The sequence below is a fragment of the Marmota marmota genome, unplaced genomic scaffold (genome assembly GCF_001458135.2).
Source record: "Marmota marmota marmota unplaced genomic scaffold, marMar, whole genome shotgun sequence".
NCBI lineage: Eukaryota > Metazoa > Chordata > Mammalia > Rodentia > Sciuridae > Marmota > Marmota marmota.
Genome location: NW_025999913.1, coordinates 5,435,139 through 5,452,601, shown reverse-complemented (window position 1 = coordinate 5,452,601; position 17,463 = coordinate 5,435,139). Strand labels below are relative to the sequence as shown.

Here is a 17,463-nt window from a genome sequence, read left to right as displayed (position 1 = left end):
GGGTATTCACTCGTCCCAGGACCAAATGTTGAGGAACCCATGCTTTACCATTGAACGGTTTTGGTCACTGTTTTCAAATTCAAATGGCTATAGATATAGGGGTTTATTTCTGAAATCTTAACTCTTAATCCATTTATGTGTTTATTCTTGTCTACACTACTTCCATTACTATGGCTTAGTAGTGAGTTTGAAATTGAGCTATGAGTCCTCCGTCTTTCTCACTTTTCAAAAATTGTTTTGGCTAATTGTGGTCTCTTGTAATTTTAAATGAATTTTAAGGTTAGTTGTCTATAGCTAGGAATAAAAAGGGACACTGAATTTTGGTCAGGATTGCATTGAACCTACAATTAAATTTTGATAGTATTTTTACCTCACAATATTAAGTCTTAAGCCCATTAACATAATATAGATTTACCTTTATTTCTTTCAACAATAATTTTATAGTTTTCATTGTGCAAATGTTGTACATCTTTTGTTAAATTCACTTCTGAGTAGATAATTCTTTTTGATGCTACTGTAAATGGAATAGTTTTCCTAATTGTATTTTTGGATGGTTTCTTGCTACTATGAATAAATAGAACTGGTTTTTATATATTGATCTTATTGAAGCTTTTATGAGTTTTATTAGTTTATCGGTCCCAGTAGTTTTATTGGTGGATTCTTTAGGATTTTCCATATTCCTTCTCTTGCCTAATTGCTCTGGTTAGAACTTCCAGGACTGTGATGAATGCCAGGAATAAGACTGAACATCCTTGTCTCATTCCTGATCTTAAGTGGAGAGATTTTGCTCTTTCATTGTTAAATGTAAAGTTGGGTACCGATTTTTCACAAATGTTCCTTATCAGATTCAGGAAGTTCCTTTATTTAGAAAAGTTTAGGTATCTTTTTTTAAAAAACATAAGGCAAAATTATATTTTGTCAGATATTTTTCAGTACAATTGAGAAGATCGTGTTCCCCGCCCCCCTTCATTCTATTAAGGTAGAGTGCCACACTGATGGATGTTCATGAGTTGAAGCACCCATGTATTGCTGGGATGAATCCTACTTGGTAATATAGTATGATCCTTTTAATAGACTACTGGAACTTATTTAGTATTATTATTGTTGAGGTTTCTTGCCTCTTTATTAAAATATATATATATATGGGTCTATAGTTTAGTTTCCTATGATGTTTTTCCCTGGCTTTGATATCAAGGTACTGCTGGGCTCATGGAATAAAAAGTGTTTCCTCTTCTGATTTTTTTGTCAAGAATTTTTTAATAATTTCTATCTTTAATTTTATTTGTTCTTTTTAGTTATACATGACAGTAGAGCCTATTTTGGACATATTTATACACACATGGAGTATATCTTTTTCTGATTAGGATCCCAGTCTTATACATGTACATGATGCTGAGATTCACTGTGGTGCATTCATATATGGACATAGGAAAGTCATGTTAGATTCATTCCACTCTCTTTCCTATTCCTATCCCACTCCCCTTCCCTTTATTCCCCTTTATCTAATCCACTGAATTCCTGTTCATGTAGAATCAGCATTATAATTTTTCAGTTTGGGGGTATGTGTCTCTCTGTGTGAATGTGTGTGTTTGCTGGTGTAACTTGCTTGTACTTAGCAAAGTAACAGACAGGAAAAAAAAAGTTTTAAAAGTATGGAAAAATGTGTAGCCATTTAATTTTTTTAAGTAAATCGGCAAAGAGAAAACATTTTGGAAATACACCCATTATATGAATCTACTCATGTCTACCACCAGCCTGACTGGGACATGAAATGAATTTTAAGAAGGTTAATATGGCCACAGCAGTATGAACACATAGTAAGGACAAGAAAAAAAAAAAAAAAGGAACCAGCTCTACTAAGTGGCTTGAAAGGAATCCTTGAAGGTAATATACTTACTAACCAAGGAGAAACTATGTAAAAATCCCTAAATGGATTAACGAGCAGAACTGTGGCTGAAGAAAACCAGATTAGCTCTGCCAAAGATGATAGCCGTAAAATGCACCAAGAAAATAGCCAACAATAGAAAAGAGAAATTAACTGCTGGTAAAAATTCATGATTCTGAAAGTAGACACCACCAGCCTAATTTAATAATTGTAGGATCCCTGATGGAAGGAAGAAGCAGGCTCTGGTTGAATCTTTTTCAAAATTTAATTAGAACCAACCTGGCACTCATTCCTCTTCTCCTCCAAGATGCAAACAGTTTCACAGTGTCAGAGCAGACAAGCCACGGTCAGAGGCAATGACTCACTGTATTTCAGAAGGGGATTTGAAGAATCAAGGAAGCATGGTTTAGAATTACAAGGAATAGAGTTCCACATGCAGCTTCCAAATCTGTCCTTTTCTGTCTATGCGCTGCGTGCTTCTGAGCATCCTGTGAACCCAGTGGGGGCTGGCTCCTGCCTGCCTCACAGCTAGCCCCAGGCAAAGCCACAGTCACCAGGGCCTTAGCTTCTCCCTGGGAAGGAGAGTGGTTCTTTGCCATGCCCAGGAGGAAGATGTACAAAAATCTCCCCCCCCCAAATTAAAGAGAAGCCAAAATTCTAATGCGTAATTTAGGTCTGCTTGATCATTTGGTGAGATATAAACCCCACTGTTAGATGTTTCTCTTTTTTACTACCTGCTGGAAGAAAACAGGACCACATGCTAACTGCAAAATCCCTTTTTGAAAATCTTGGGATTCACATGCTGCTCATACCATTTGTCCGTAGCAGGCATCAGTCAAAATTTGTTAGATTTACTGGATTCTGCAGAAAACAATTTGAAAACTAACTTCTGCTTTGAAAGGCATTTCACACCATCCCAAAGAGGGGAGAGAGGAGTGAAAACAGTGCTTAGCAGGAAATAAAGGGCTTTCCTGGATTTGGGTCAAATTCAGCAAGAAAGGAGCCGCCATCCAGGACTAGGTGGTTGCAGATTCCCGTGGTCTATGGCCCACACCTCATGGCCTTCCACTTAGAAAGTCAAGTTGATTGGGAGGGTGATTTGCTAGCCAAGGATCAGGGCTGGACTCAGGGAAATAATCCCAGTGTGAGATCTCTGAGAACTGCTGAGTAGAAACTCAAATTCTGCTCAAGAAAATTAAAAGTCTGAGTGCAAATTATTTTTATTGAACTTTTCTTTTGGATTTTACTTTTCTACTTCCAGTGGTAGAATTTCTGACTCCTAAAATCCAATAAGTAAATAAATAGATAGCAACGAGTATACAGATTTTGAGTTGAAATTGAAACATCCATTTGGTTTTTTTTTTCTAAATTGGAGGAAAGAAAAAAACTATTTAGTAATAAATAAATGGACAGTTTTTCCAAGTTAGGTGAAAACTAGATTCATACTAATAGAAATAATTAACAATTTCACTTTAAAACAGAAGTCACATGTATCCAGGGATACTCATTAAAACAGAAGTCTCATGTATCCAGGGATATTCAGTCATAACTGAATTGGTATAACCTAGTGGTTGAGAGCAACATCTTTGGAATAAATTGATACCAAATTCCAATGTGACTTATCCACTTGCACCTGGGCAAGTTGTTTTAAACTCTAATCTTTAGTCTCTTCATTGGATACACAGAGTGTGCCTCATACTGGGGTTATTATGAAGAGTAGCTGTGAAGTGTCTTGACACTTTTTGGTAAATATTTATAAAGGTGGCTATTAAATAATAGTAATTGCAACAATGACAATACAGGCAGCATTATTGTTTTGTTGTTATTGTTCTTATTTACTCCTCTAATTGCCAGATATTACTCTTTTATACTCAGTGGATTAAGTTTTCTTTTTAACTGACATGGAATCATAAAAACTGTCTATAATAATGGATACCATGTGATGTTTCTCAAAAAAATAAAATTGTAAGTAGAACTACCATACACTCACCAGTTTCCTTTAATACATAGGGGCAAGAACAGAACCAATCTCCTAAATTAGTTATTAGAGTTTATAGTGTTTTGGAGCAGAAATAACAACAGCTCTATTCAAGTGTTTATTAAATAAAAAGACAGGCATATACTTGAACCTAACCTCCATGTGACTGTTAGTCTGTTTGGGATGCTATCACAAAAAATGTCATAGACAAGGTGGCTGAAATAGAAGACAATTATTTTTCCAGTTCTAGAGGCTGGAAGACCAAGATGGAGGTGCCAGCAGATTTGAAGTCTGGTGAGACTTGCTAGGTTCACACATGTTAGAAAAATTTAAGGGAGGTCTCTGAGGGCTCTCTGATAAGGGCACTATTCCCATTCACAAGGGATGCTCATGACCTAATCATCTCCCAAGGCCTTACCTCCTAGACCTCTTCTTGGGAGTCAAGAATCAACACTCGAATTGGAGGGAGGGGGACACACAAGCATTCAGTTCACTGCACGCTCTGATCTACCCCAGAAAGTCCTCAAAGTAGTTTGTCCTCTGTGCTCCTTACACTTGCAATTAATCGAAGGCCACCCACTAACAACCCAAGCCCATAGAAAAAAATCTAATCTCATGCAAATTTCATTTGCCAAATGTAACACTGCAGACTATACCACACATCAGTGGACCCTTGACAGGGTTTGCATTTCCTGCCTCTCATCCATGGGTCTTTGTGTCTTCTTCTTAAGCATCAGTTGAAGGAATAGCGCCAGTCAAATCCTTCAAGCTGTGGTCCTCCAGGCCAGAAACCTCTCCAGGTGTGTCCAGAGATTCTGGGCATGCTTGGGAGTGGTATCAAGGGTCATAAAGGTGGAAGAAGGTTTTCTGGAGTGCTAGTGGGCGTTGTGTTGGATTTAGAAAGAAAACATGGTTATGAGAGTCACTTTCTGTACCTTTGCAGTGAGTTTCATCTAAGGCTTATCCTGAAGTTATATGTGCTATAAGATGCATAGGGGAAGAAGAGACTCATCTCCTTACTTCCTGGTAAAATTTGTTGTCTGGTGTTTTTTATGTTTGCCTAAATCCTTAATCAGAACACAATTTTGCATTAACTAAAGTAGCTTTCTACAGGGGAATCATTCATGATGGAGTGGAAAGTGGAACAGGGCAGCTACCACAGAGGTGGAAGGAATAGACCAAGGAAAGACAGTAAGGCTGCCTCACGTGCATACTGCTGTACAAGGTGAGATGTAGTACGCACAAAGTGAAAGATCGTACGAGATCTTTCTTCCCTCTTTTATCAGAAGCTCATTCCTGTCCCTTCCTTAACCATCCACTTGTGGTCATATTCTCAATGTACAAATGAAGCAAAAAAAAATAGACTTTGTGATTTAGATGCAATTGAATTTATTTGGCTCAGTTCTCTGCTATTCTTCAATAACAATGGCATCACATGCTGAAAAGAAAGAATAGGAATAAATAAGCATTCAAATCTGGATTTTTTTTCCTTGTAGTTTCCTTAAAGAAGAGGATGGGGTTTTGATATGTAAGGCAAGCATTCATAGGTTCCTGGTAGACACAGCTAGCTTTTATTTGCATTTTATTTTATTTTATTTTCCAATATCTGCATGATCTTCTACATATCATAGATGCTTGCTCCAGAATCTATCAGTATTGGTCACATTAGTGCATATAATAAGAATAACATGTTGTGTTTACTCAAAATGCTGTTAACAGCTCTATCAATAAATTATTTGTATTTGCTGCAATGATGTCAATGAAATAACAAAGTTCAGAGATACATGTTGATGAATGCACATGTAGTGCAACCATTCAGGAGCACAAAGGAGACACCTCCTGCAGTGGTATTTAACTGACTTAAAGGAACAACTGAATATACAATCATTACCATTCCCCCTTTATTTTCTATACAGAGGTAACATTTCAGCATCTACTCTTCCAGTACACTGGAAATAGAAAAAAATCTGAAAATTCTAAATAAAAACATATATAAAGCAAACCAGGCAGCCTACATATAAACAGCACTTTATTTACTTCTCCCTAATGAATGAGCCTAGCTTCGTGAGTTGATCTATCCAATTCCCATAATCGGTTTCTCTTTCCATCCATGAAGCCCATCAATCAGATTTAATCAATATTTTTCAAACAAAGGCAGTAGAGATTTTGCTACTGGCTGAATTAACATGGAGCTGTTTAATCTTTGCCACCAGTTTTATCTGTAGGTTCTAGGTTTATATTTAATTGGCTCGAAAATCCAATTGATTCCTCCATTATCACTTTTCTGAGGATCTCAGAATTTATCAGTGAACCTGTGAAAGATACCTCATTTATGTAGGCAAAGTGTAGTTAGTGAATTACTATATCAAGTATCAGGGTCTGAAGTGTTTTCTATTCCTCCAAGTTATTTAAAGTAACATGAATAAATAATTTGTATATCAGTGAGACAAATATGTACTGATTGATTTAGATATGAAGTGACTTACTGAAAGTGATACTGGAAAAGGAAGAGGCTTGGTAATAACAATATTATTTTAATGAGATTAGCCCCATATAAAAAGTATATATGTGGATTGTTAATAAAAATTAGTTTTCGTAAAATTAGTTATGTAACAAGAATGGCTTCAATATATAGATTAGGATCTTATGAATGTGAGAGTATATTGTATTTTTTATCTTTGAAACCTATCCGTGAATAAGTTCGCTTCCACAATCTATGTTCACTGTTATTATGTATAATACAATACTCATTGAAATTATAATTGCCAGACAACAAAATCACCTTCTGGAAATTAAAAAGAGGTCTTAACATTACAAAACAACACTCAGAAAAGCTGAATAAAAAATGTCAGTCATGCCAGGTGCAGCAGCACAAGTCCATAATCCCAGTGACATCGTGGCCGAGGCAGAAGGATCATAACATCCAGGCAGGCCTCAGCAACTAAGGGAGGCCCTAAGCAACTTAGCAAGACCTCACAATAAATAAAAAAAAAGTTTTTAAAAATTTTAGGCAAGACTAAGGATGTGGCTCAGTGGCAAAGACCAAGTTTCTTCAGCCCCCAGCTGGAGGTGAGGTGGGACACCGTGGTGGAAGAGAGTGGAGGAGGTAAGGAGCTCACATGATGATCAGAAAGCACAGAGAGAGAGTCTCCACTCTCTCCCTAGCCACGTCCCCAGTGAACCACTTCCTCCAGCCACACCCCACCTGCCTCCAGTTACCACTCAGTTAATCCCACCAGGAATTAACCCACTGATTAGGTCAAGGTTACAACCCAGTCATTTTTCCTCCAAATCTTCTGCATTGTCTGGCATGTGAGCTTCTAGGGGACACCTCATCTCATGCTAGCATTTTTACCACTGGCTGTGTTGAATCCATGGCAGGTCAACAATGCTCCTGCTGAGAACAGTTACAAAAGTTAGAGAAAATGCAGAGCTGTGAATAGGAAGGCATCCCAACATGGATGAGACAACCAGGAAATGGGGAGCCACGCTGTTGTAGACAAAGGAACCAGGGACTAGAAACTTCTTTGACCCACGTTTCCCTTGGGGCATTTGCTGATTTGGGGCCTTAGGTGAAATGTTAAAAATCTGAGTGCAAGACCTAGGACAGGAGGCTGAAAGGCCAGCTGAGGTTCTGTCCTCCTCCCAGCAATAAAGGGACAAACATTGGAATTCCAAGTCTCCGAAGCAGCTGAGATCCGGAAGACCAAAACAGATAATGCCATGAGCCTGACTCCTGGGGTTTTCCCCTCAAGGCCTTTACCAAATTCTTCAGCTGTGAGGCAAGAGGCAAAGAAGCAAAGCATCAGAACTGAAATCTCAGCAATTGTGTAGCACTTAGAAAATAAATGTTAGAGTTTCAGAATCCATCAATGGGTTGGGACCTTAGTTAATCCCCCAATCTCTGGGGACTTCTCCTTGGAGACTGAGAACCAGAGTTAAAAGGAGCCTGAGAAAAACTGAAGTTGTACTCAAGGCAATGCAATCCTTGATTGGAACCAGTAGAAGTTCCCCTTGCCTGACACAAGTGCACACTCTCTATGTGTGTGTGTGTGTGTGTAAACCTATATAAATATATGTATTCACACATATATGCATATAGATGTATATATATATATTTATATTACATATATTTATATGTATATATTTATATATATATATATATATATATATGTGTGTGTTAATATTGCATGTATTTATATATGTATATATTTCAGGTGTATACTTTGTAAGGATTGTTAATATAGATATTTAGATAATCGATTTTTCTTTGCTCTGCTAATGTATATGTAAAATATGTAAAACAAAAAATAATATAAAAACATAAATATAAAACTAATATATAAAAATACTAAATATATAAATATAAAATAAATGCAATAGAATACACAAGAAAATAAATTAAAGAAATGCCAGAATAAAAAAACGGTATGTCACAACAATCCTATGAATAGTAAAAATATACTACAGAATATGAGTCAGTATCCTATGTGCCACTGAATTTGAAATTTTTGATAAAACAGATTCCTGAAAATAACAGAAGAATAAGTGGCAGTTTGTATTTGGCTAAAAATTTGAGGCTCCTACTAAAATACTTCACCAAAGGAAGTATCCCGGCTGAGAAGAAGCCTTCACCTGTGAATTCATTCCAACATTTAAGAAAGAAATAAGCCTTTTCTGAGTAAACTCGTCCAGATAACAGAAAAAGAAAAACAGCTAACCAATTTGTTCAATAATATTTATACCAGAAAGAAATCAGCAAGAAATTGTGGCAAAGGTCCCCAGAGACTCCCTCATAATCACATTCAATCTTACTAGTGACCTGGAAAATGCCCCTGAATGCAAGCTTTGCAGACGGTGGTTTTCATAAAAATGGCATGCAAGGATGTAAAGATGGTGAGAATATCTAGCTATTCCCAACTGTGGAATGTGTTCTTTTAAACAGAACTCTTAATCCAGATAAAGCCTGTGCACCAATGACTGACTTATTCTTCCCAGCATAGAGGGACTGTCCTCAATCACAGTCACAGTGTAAAATGCAGAGACCCCCATATGCAGGAAAGTGGATGACAGGTGGAACCAGAGATGACATCAACCCAAATTCCTCTGCAGTAACGAGCACAGTGATTTCCACAGGGTAGATGCCCAACCAATTTTTATTAGCTTCTTGAGGAAAAGAAAAACAGCATGCCATTTGAGTAAACTGTAATAAAACCAGTCAAGATTTTTATGCTTACTTTTTTGCAAAGTTTAGAAGAACAGGCTGACTCATATACAAGTTTGCTAGTCCATTACTGTCAATATATTTGAGGATCATGATGACAGAAGAAGGAAAGTACTGATTATAAAAGTCCTGTGAACTCTAAAGAGTGCAGACAAACATCACAAGAGAACACATTTTTGAGTTCCTCTTTCCCAAGAAATGCCATTGGCTAATGTTTTGGTTCGAGGGCTCTAGTTATTAGGAAAAATACACACAAGAAAACTCAATAAATTGGCTGAACAATGCATACCTCCCCCATATTCAGAGCTTTACTCGTAAGAGAACTTCTTATAACCAAACCTTAACAGTCAGATACAGGAAAAGCTGGGTGGGAGAAGCTATTAAGCCCTTGCTATACTTTGGTCTGCAACATCATCCAAAGGCCCATGTTTTAAAGCCTCAGTCACCAGACTGGCATTGTGAGGTGGTGGAGGAACCTTTAAAAGGTTGTGATAGTCAGGGGTCTTCAGCATTTGGGGCATGATCTTCCTCTTTCTTCAGATCCTAGCCAGGACATAAGCAACTTTGGTCTTCCATGATATTCCATCACAGGTCCAAAAGAAGCATGGACCGCAACTTCCCAAACTGAGCCAAAAATAAACCTTTCATCTTTACAAGTTGATCAGCGTAGGTATTTTATTACAGTAATTGAAGCTGACTAACAACTCTTCTGTACTGAAATCATAATGAGATCAAGTTTTAACTTTTCCAACTGGCAGGTAACTTTACTTATCCTTACTATGAGCTAAAATGTTTTGTGGGAGGCAGAAAACATCTAGTAAGTGGAAAAGAAGACAGATAAAAGGAATTAAGGTAAAATGTGCTGCAGCCAAGGCTTATAGCAGTATTTCATGATTTTTCATGTTCATTTTAATACTTGATAATCAATAGTGGACAATAAACGATCTCAAAAAATGAAGTATGTGCATTTTAGACATATTGACTCATTTTGATTCATACCTAAACTTCAGGAAACATACATCACCTTGAAATGCTTTAATAAAAGTGACGGATAAATTAAAATAAATGGCCTGAAGATTTTTTTTTAACAAAACAGACTTTTTTATCTTTTCTTTTAATGAGAGAATCAGAAGTTCTGTTCTCCCCTGAAGTTAAATAGAATGTCGTGTTGTATCAAATGTTTGGCACCTTTCTCTGAAGCTCTAAAGGAGCCCAAATGTAATTTGAGCTAATTCATGACATGCACTTTGTCAAAGGATCTTTATTGCCTGTGAGATAAATAGTCAAAATATATCAGATTTATTGACGTTCAGGGAAAATGACATTATGTTGTTTAGAGTGAACCTATGAGTATTCAGAGAAGTGAGAGCGGACTCTGGAATCTGCCTGAAGATAAACAACTACAACCTCAAAAATAACATGAAAAAAGAGACTGCAAACCGTGTAACTGTGTTAGAGGAAGGTTTTCTACTTTGATGGCGGTATAGATCCGAGCGTGGGTAAGGTGGGAACCTTTTCTATACAAATGGGTATAATAGAATTTTCATACGCAGAGTCAGGAAATTTGCAAACAGCAAATTTGCTATTATTTTTAATTGTAGAAATTGAAGTTTTCTTTGGAAAAGAACAGAAAAATAATACCTGAAGAATTGATGAGGAGTAGACTCTTGAGCATATTTCTACAGTAAACTGAAAGGAGAAATGACACGACACCCAGCTCTCAGATAAAACCAAGAAAAATGGACCACTTCAGACCTATAGGAATTTCTCATCGTGACATAGGTCCTACCAAATTGTTCCTCTGGAGGCCAAGAGACAAACTTTGATGCTAAATAGTAAAATGGGAAAACGAGGATTTGTGAATGGAATATGGGAGAAACAAACCTCTTCTCAAGCATCCAGCCTTCCTGGGTCATGATAACTGCAGTGATGTGAAACAGCAACAAGATTACAAAAGATGGCAGCAGAGACGTCCAGCTCCACAAGTCGTAAAGAAACAAATTGCAAAGATCACCCACAAAAAGCTCCCCACTCCATCCCTTGATAAAACTAGCATCACAATATCTATTCTGTTGATTCAAATAAGCAAAATAGTCATCAAAGCAACTAAGTATGTCTTTAGATTCCAAAGAAAATAATATTTAATAGTATTAGTCATTTATCTAAGTATATACTTTCAAGTAACAATCATTGTTAAAAAAAAATGTATTGTTTGCTTCCTTTTTTTTTTTGCTTTGGTGGAGATTGAACCCAAGGCTTCATGAATGTCAGGCAACTGCTCTATCACACAGCTGCATCCAAAGCCCATTTACTTTCTATTTTTAATTATTATGAGTCTTAGCATGTTTAAAAAATATGTGATCTCTTTCCCTTACCGGATTTGCTATGGTAGCAATGTTTATCTACTTCCTACACCGGAATCAGAAACCTAAGATTTATTTCCAGTTCTAACACGTCTTTTATGTCAGAACAAAATCTTCTATCAACCAAGATCCACAGAATGTTAAAAAAATAGTATATTCTTGAATGCAGCAGAGGATTCCTTCCATGATTGTAGAAATTGAAGTCAGGGACTAATAAAGGTTGCAGATGGAACCAATGGCTACTCCTTCAAAACACAGAAGGTCATACTCATTGAAAAGACACTTAGACGAAGCCAAAATCATGTGACATTGGATGGACAGCACATGAAGTATTTAATGGTGAAGCTATTCAAGGATTGGTTTGTAGCAGGGGGTGGGGGGAGCGGATTTTTGTATTGCTTTGATTTTTGTTTTTAAGATTTGCTTGCTTTTGTGAATCAACACCCTTTTTCCTGGCTTGTTTTTCCCATAGTTAGTCTTGGTTCACTGAGACTTTTTTCATTAAAGCAAGTAATAGTTTTCCTCTTCATTTTTTTTTCCCTTTTAGACCAAGACTAAAATTGGACTGCAGATCAAAGACCATGGCAAAAAATTCCTGACATTGGAAACTGCCTTCCCAGCATCCATGAGCCTCCTCCCCTTCTACACATTCCATGTAAAGAGATTGTCTCATTTTCCACCTGGCAACGCTTAAATTGTTTTATTTTTCTTCATTAAAACCACCACGCCTCTTCATTTAACTCATGTTTTAGTATCTTGATTCAGCAGGATCATAAAAACTTTTATTTTTGTCGTCGCTGCTTCTTTTTGCCTCAGGGAGAAGTTAAAAAAAAAAAAGAAACAAGTTAAAGAATATATGGCCGACCCTTCCTTAAAAATATATAACAAGATTTCTAAAGGAATGAAAAAATATGGTCCTAGTGGGAAAACACTGCAGTCAAATCTATATTTAACTTGAAATAACATAACTTTTTGTGGGTGTGTTTGACATTCCTTCAGACCTGATGCAACCCCTCGAGTCCTCAGTAAATATTAATTATGGGTAATTGACAATTTCTGCTAAAAAAAAAAAAAGAAAACAAAAGCTGCAGAACCAATTCTCAAGTTCTTGTTTTGTGCCTTGGCAGCCAAGCTCAGCCTTCAAACGTAGGTCTTTTCTCTTTATCTTGAAAGTAAACTTGACCTGGCTATAAAAATGAGTGTGTTATTTTCCTGGATCCTCAAAAGAAAATCAAGTGTCTACCCAGCGTCAAAACATAAACAAACAAGCAAACCCAATTTGTCTCTTTGGTTTTAAAAGAAAAAAAAAATCATGCCAGATTCTGACCAACCATGCTATGCTCCAAATACACTTCTCATTTTTGAATAAGTCCTGATGTGAATGCCTTTATTGACCATCCTGCAAATGGCTTAAATAGTTAAAATCCTCTAATTAGGAGAATATAACGGCAGTGGCAAATGCCACCCGAGTGCTTTAGCCTGTTTCCTGCCAATTCAACCTGATCAATCTGTTATGTCTGCTATAAATCTAACTGCTTAGTGATCAGTGAATAACATAAACCCATTGCCTCAGGTCAGTTTAGCAATTTATTTTGCAATGGACATGATACATTTTTTAAAATATGATACAAATGCATCAAATGTATATATGTAAATATGTAGGTGTGTTTGCATAGACAGCTCAGTACGTAATATGTATACTGCATGTATAGGCTAGGCATACTCTCCATAGGGTACTTTCATCTTTAAAATTAAATTAGATTTAGCTCTAGAGTGAAGAGAAGACTAGCAGCATGTACTTTCACTGATTTTTAGTAAGTAAATAGCTTCACAGGTATATTAGAATTTTAATATTTTTTTAAAGATTATATTTACATAAATTTTCAGAACCATATCAATTTTCTCAAACAGCCTTCACCTTCATTTACATTCCTCATCATAGACAATGATGTACTTACCTAAAAAGTCATTGAACTTCTCTTCCCCAGGTGTCAAGTACATAATGTCAGTCAAATGGCTTCCTTTAAAGTGGACTGATTATTTTAAATGGAATCTGTAGTTACAACCCAAAACTCTTGGTAAGAACTTTTGTCACTCCATCTCCTCAGCTTTATTGGGCTTAGTCCATTTTGCCTAGGCCAGAAATATTCAATAAATAATATGAGCTAATACTCCCAACTCATAAAAGTCAAGAGGAGGTAAATCATAAAAATATTACCTTCTTGTCTACTCATGGAGGAGAATTGGGAAGACGTTGCTTATCTGAATAAAGATACTGTTTACCTGAGTTCTATGCAAACTTCACCATTCAGCTGGCTTTTTACTTTAGCCATTGATCACTCCAACTCTAAAGAAAATGTCCTATAACAAAGTTTCTTCCCCCCAATCTCATGAGTAAGAGAATTGCTGACAGTTATAAGGCACTTATTATCTGTGAGGCACTGTTTTGTTTTATCTCTTTCAATCCTCATAATTAGCTTGAGGAGTAGACATTATTTTCCCCCAAAACTTAGAGATGAAGAAACTGAGGAACAATGTTAAAGTAACTTACTGACGATTGTGCAATTTGTTAGTGGCAAAGTCAGTTTAGAAGAATATCCCATGTAAATTTTTCCAGAATATTCAACATGATGTTATGGCAGGGTAGAGACCATAAGGCCTTGCAGATGCTGCATGACCTACTCAGTCACAGCTGGTGCGCTTTCTCTTGGGTAAGAAAAAAGCTGCCCAGATATCAGCCAAACTGGACTTCCTGCCTCACTTTCTGTCCAGCCTCTAACCTGCATTTAACCATGAACAATCACTTAACCCCTTCGCCCAAATTCCCAATGTGCACAGAGATTAGTTGTTCTCCATAGTCTTCTTCAACTTAAAAATTTACGTCTATATGATTGACAGTTAAATGAAATGTCACATCGATCCCATGACTTCTACACGTGTTGATCAATTAATATTAAGAAAACTGCAAAAGTGAATGCATCTGCCTTTCAAATAAAGAGTAAGCAACTTTAGATAGGGTAAAGGGGAGGAGGGGAAGGGAGGGTTCAACGGGGTAGGAATGAGTTAGACATCATTACCCTCAGTACATGGCTAAAGACATGAATAGTGTGAAAATACTTTGTGTACAACAGGGACTTGAAAAAATGTGCTCTATATGTGTAATATGAAATGAATTGCATTCTGCCATCAAGTATAACAAATTAGAATAAATAAATAATTTAATTTAAAAATAAATAAATAAAAAGGGTTAGCCATCATTTCTTCAGCTCACTAGAACTAGAAAAAAAGAATCTAGTTTCTAGAACTGTGAGGATGAAATTTTTCCCAGCACTAATAGAGATTCATTCATTCATTCATTCATCATTCAATTAGCAATTACAAGGTTCAAATGATGGGCCAGGGACTGTTGTAAGCACAGGGCTACAAAAGATGAGTAAGACGGATGTGATTTCTACCCTCATGAAATTGATATCCATATATACCTGTGTATTTGTGAGTGTCTGTGGGTGTAAATACTCATATACAATACAAATAGTGATCAATTCCAGAGGGAAGGTGAGAAAGGTTTATGTGGCCCAGAATAAGGAAGAAGACAGGGAGGATGTTCACAGAAGACCACCTGTGGAAGTGATACATACCTTCATGTGCATGTGCATACATGTTTGTGTGCGTGTGTGTGCGTGTGTGTGTGTTATTGGAACATAGTTGTGAATGTTTGTTCATCAATCCTATCAAAATAAAACATTGTGATGGTCAGTGTCACAAACTATGAGGTTTCTGAAACTTGGGTCTGAAGCTCAGTTCTATGACGTTTTTGTGGAGGCAGCTTCAATAATCCTCATTCCTTGCTTAGAACAACATGATTGGCAACAGCACCTCTCTTTTGAAGTTATTGTAAGCATTAAACAAGATATATAATGTACAACACCTCTGAAGGTAATTAAACTATTAATAATCCTTAGTTACATTTATCCATCACTGAAGATTATATAAGGAATATTGTTCTTCCCATTTCAAACACGTTTAAAATACGAGCCACCTCATATACCAAGTTCCTGGGATAACTCAACATCACCGTTGAACATTAAACATAAATGTCCTCATACAGTTCACCACACAATGTAGGTGTCTCAAACTTGAGTGTGCATCATAATCATCTGGAAGTTTTGTTAAAATGAAAAGATTTGGACCCCGCTCCAGATTTCTGTTTCAGTAGGTCTGATGTAGGGTGGAGAACTGGCACTTCTAACAATTTTTCCAGTAAAGCTCATGCTGCTGGTTCAAAGACCACCCTGTAACTCAGAAGTTGTTTCTATGGGCCAGGTAGTGTTTGAGGACACTTAAGCTTCGTAAGATACGTAATTCTCAAAATCACCCAGCAAGGTAGCATCAGAATGCCCATTTATGATGGTCAAGGTGAAGACCAGAGAAGATAAGGAACCTTATCAAGATAGCAGAGTTCCCTAGGAACAGAACTGAGTTTGAGCCTTAATTTGCCTGTCCTAGAGCCCATTATCATATACACTGTGTGTCAAAATGCTTTCTCACCTTAAATTCAGTGGCAAATCTGAATTGATGCCTTAGACAGACATTGGCCCCCAGTGAAATTTCTACATGACTGTGATATTTCAGATTACAAATGCAAAAAAACCCAAAAGCACACTGACTCTCAGGAGGCTCTATGTCATGATTAGATGTACTGCCTAAAACCAAAGAAATTAAAGACTCATGAACCATATAAAAAATATTCATTTGGCGTTACATTTTCTTTGTTTACAAAACTAATGTAAAATCTTATCTGAGTCTTGACAAATATTTTTCCATAGAGAGAAATGAATCATTTTGAGGTAAAATCCACTCTAACTTCATTTTTTTGTGAAATTTAATTTTAATCGAAATACAATAGCTACAACAATTTGAGCTGAGTGTAAGACATTTGCTTGGGTCTGATGGCACCTGAGTCAACAGACATTCTGATGCATCCCCTCCACCAAAATTAAGAGAACAGTATATGCTTTCTGCAGAATTCTTAAAATAGACAATCTCTCTTTTGATTTTTAACAGAAGTCCATCACTCACAGTCTCATCTTGTTCTTCAAATATTTGGAAAGTGGAATATTTTGACACTAACATTGAAAAAGACAAGACGAGTGCCCTTTCTTGGGGTCACAGCCCCGAAACCCAGCTCAGCACAGGGTTCACAGCTCACAGAGCAAGAGCAGGCGCTGCTGTGAAGAAGCCTTTCCCCAGAGATAAATCCTTATTTGCACGTATCATTTACAGCTTTGCCATGTGGGTTCAGATGAAAATGGAACTCAGTGGGGGGCCATATTAATTGAATCAACTCCAATCCTTTGATGAAAAGCATGCAACTGAAAACTACCAGAGGTTTTTAGATCCCCACACCTTTCAGTTCACTCCATTTATAAGAAAAACATGTGATCTCCTAAAATGCAGGACCCCATTCAAATGCTTGAACCAGGCACCTCAGACCCAGACACAAACTCTGTATTTAACATCTCGGCTCAAATTTACTTTTTTTTTTTTTAAAACAAATATTTCCCTCATTTCTCCATTTGGACTCATTCTTCCAATAGATTAGCAGTTTTACTCTCCAAAAGCCAAACAGAACCATAAAACTCACCAGCCAGAATGAAGAACGCTGTGTTCCTTTCTTGTTGTGTTGGAACCTTGTCCTGAAATTTCTATCATAATGAACTGGAATAATCAATCGGTCTGCTTTATCCTTTATTTTGTTATCTTGTATTGTAACTCTTCACTGCAGCCTGTAGCTTTAGGTTTCCATGAGATGGGAGGTATATCATTAGACCTATAAATCCCAATTAGAGAATCAAAAAGGAGACGTCTTTTATAGGAGATGGAGCACTATGATCATGTTTTAAAAGCCATCTCCTGTTATATGCCAAAGCTTTATACAAAAGATCTGCTCAGTTATATACCTCATTGACAACTTCCATTTACAGACAAAAAAAAAAAAAAAAAAAAAAAAAAA

At 36.7% G+C, this 17,463-nt stretch overlaps 1 long non-coding RNA gene across 3 annotated transcripts in view; it reads right to left on the bottom strand.

The window, feature by feature from the left end:
• Positions 1–9,001: 9,001 nt before the first annotated feature.
• Positions 9,002–17,463, bottom strand: part of LOC125615571 — a 19,871-nt gene continuing 11,409 nt past the window's right edge. For 2 of the 3 annotated variants that reach the window (XR_007346201.1, XR_007346200.1), the window contains exons 3-4: positions 17,095–17,280; positions 9,002–13,583 (exon numbers count right to left, since the gene is read on the bottom strand). This is a non-coding gene — a long non-coding RNA (uncharacterized LOC125615571). The remainder of the gene's footprint in view (positions 13,584–17,094; positions 17,281–17,463) is intronic. The other variant, XR_007346202.1, reaches the window with a different exon arrangement.